The sequence below is a fragment of the Montipora capricornis genome, chromosome 14 (genome assembly GCF_036669925.1).
Source record: "Montipora capricornis isolate CH-2021 chromosome 14, ASM3666992v2, whole genome shotgun sequence".
Classification (NCBI taxonomy): Eukaryota; Metazoa; Cnidaria; class Anthozoa; order Scleractinia; family Acroporidae; genus Montipora; species Montipora capricornis.
In genome coordinates this window covers 21,476,980-21,479,479 of record NC_090896.1, presented here as the reverse complement: position 1 = coordinate 21,479,479, position 2,500 = coordinate 21,476,980, and the positions used below count along the sequence as shown (strand labels likewise).

The window sequence follows — 2,500 nt, the reverse complement described above, 5'->3', positions numbered from 1 at the left end:
TGCCGGGTTTTCATTTACTACCTCCAGGTAATTCTGTCAGAAAATGTACAAAAAGGTGGTATGATTGCCATGATCAACAAGCTAAACAGGCAGAGGAACCTTTGTCAATCCTTGGTGCATAAATGATTCAGTGCACCATTATTGAAAGAGGCTGGTTATGAGCGACCCTTTTGTGTCAAAACAACTGTCGAATAATTGAGACACCAATATTCCTGCGGATTGTGCTGGCAAATAAACCAGCTCAAAATTGCAACACCTTGTTAAAAGGCCAGTGCAGCTTCTCACTGATAATATCATCTCCCTGAAACTACTACATTTCTGTAATGACTGGTAAGTGTACGAATGCCAACTCTGGTTGAACTAGTTGTTGCGTTAACAACATTTCGATTGGTCGATTACAGCAGAATTATATGCTCACAACGTTGCTGTTTGAATAGAAAAATGCTACCCAAATGGGTGAAAAGTTTGGATCGATGACCTCTTAATGGATTACGTAGCCAAAACAACCATACATTCAAAGCAATGTAGGAAGCTGTTTTCGTTCTCCCAACTGCCACGGCGTAACAACCAAAAAATATACCGGCATGCACAACTCGCACTTGATAGAAATCAAATTATCAACGCTGACCGATCGCTGAAAAAAAAAAAACCGCATTTTTTCGATCATCTCTTTTTAAATATACTTACGGCCTCTGCAGTCAACAATGTGTCTGTCAAATGCACAAGCTCTTCAAATGTTGGTCTTTGTTTCGGGTTAGCGTGCCAGCAATTTAACATGATGTCATAGCTAAAAACAAACAGAGAAAATCAAAACATGTTATAAGTTGATAATTGCGGTAATTGTAGAAAATATGAAATGTCATATATTTGAACTGCGCAATGACCATGAAATTAAAGCTAAGATCATCGCAACTTTTAAAGCAGTTGCAAAGGAAGCTTGAAAAAATCCAGGCTTGAACAGGATTGGAAACCAGGACCCTGCAATTGCGCTGCACTTGCTCTACCAACTGAGATACCAAGCCACCTGGGAGCTGATCAATTCAGAGTTCAAGTTATATCCCACTAGAAGTGAATGAATTGAATTTAGAATATATTAAGTGTCATATATTTAAATTGACGAATGAACATAAAATGAAAGTTTGGAAGATTATGGCAGTTAGGTAAGTAAGCCTGGCCTTTTTTCATGCTTACTTGTCACTTGCAAATGGTCAGCCAGATGGCTCAGTCGAGAGGACCACTTAACTGGGTGCAGGAGGTCTGCGGGCTCCAACCACGGTCAGACTAACACGTAGGGTTTTAAATAACTAAGGGGAAAGTGCTTTCTTTGTAATTCCATCTGCAAACGATAAGACTTTCAAGTTTTCTCGGAGTCGTTATTCTGAGTACTTAATATTACCTTAAAGAATCCACACACTGTTCGAGAAGAGTAGGATGTAGTCCCCGTTGTTGTTGTCTGGCAATACAGTGGAACTCTGGTGTCCTAGCGAATTTGGACCCCCCCCCGGCAGGCAGTTGGGTATTTACAAGTGCAGCTGAGAAGTTGAAACAGGGACTACAAGGAAAAAATTCAACGAGTGGTCAGAGCGGGTCTTGAACCTGGGATATCCAGATCTCAAGGCAAGCGCCCTAACCACTGGGCTACACCGCCTTTGGACCCCCGGGACTAAATCGGCTAGCGGGTCTAATCCCCCCCCCCCCCCCCCCATATTACAGCTTATTTAATTTAACTGTTGATCGGTACAGAGTCATTTCGTATACAAGTATGTAGATGCGGTTTTTTAATTCCTTTCTGACACAAGCTGACATAACGCACTTGGAATTCATAGAATTGTCGTGTTATCGTTTTCATAAAGAAAAAAAAAGCAAAGTCAGACGTAAGCTTCAGTTAAAGTTGTTTAAAAGCAACGCGCTGTGGCTTTTTCGAAAAGCGTTGCTTTTTTTCTTCCATTTGATAGTTTGAATGGGCGCGCTTCCCCAAAGGAGGTGCCACTTTTGAAGTAACACCTCTTGGTTGGAAGACGCGTTCTTAGAAGTTACTTGATTACAAGGCTTCAGAAGATTTTTCCTTTTTTATAACCAAAACTTGTCAAGTACATAAATTCTCGTTATTAATTTTCAATGAGGAGAAGAAGAGAAGCTAGACTTGAATTTTCAGTAAAATGTTGTTTAAAGCACGCCCTATCGGCATTTCCTAAAGTAGATGCATATTTGTAAACTCTTCTCTTTGAATGCATAATTTCACGTTCATTCATTCATCACGGGAACATTAGAACCCACAAATGACCAACTCCCAACGGCAGTGGCTTCATAGCTCAGTTGGCTCTAGCATCGCAGCGGTTATCAGCGAGGTCACGGGTTTGAAACCACGTTCCCCCCTCGTGAAAGTCACTGAATTTTTGTGGCATGCTCTTCGCCAATTGCCTAAGAATTGCCTTCATAACACTGCGAGGATCACAGCTTTACTACTTGAAAAGTGCCAATGCGATATTAGTCATTACGG

The 2,500-nt window shown here is 41.1% G+C and overlaps 1 long non-coding RNA gene across 1 annotated transcript in view; it reads right to left on the bottom strand.

Moving 5' to 3' along the window:
* Positions 1 to 826, bottom strand: part of LOC138032291 (uncharacterized) — a 1,906-nt gene extending 1,080 nt beyond the window's left edge. The window contains exons 1-2 of the long non-coding RNA XR_011128319.1: positions 688 to 826; positions 1 to 33 (exon numbers count right to left, since the gene is read on the bottom strand). The exon at positions 1 to 33 is cut by the window's left edge and continues 1,080 nt beyond it. This is a non-coding gene — a long non-coding RNA (uncharacterized lncRNA). The remainder of the gene's footprint in view (positions 34 to 687) is intronic.
* Between the last annotated feature and the right edge of the window lie 1,674 nt (positions 827 to 2,500).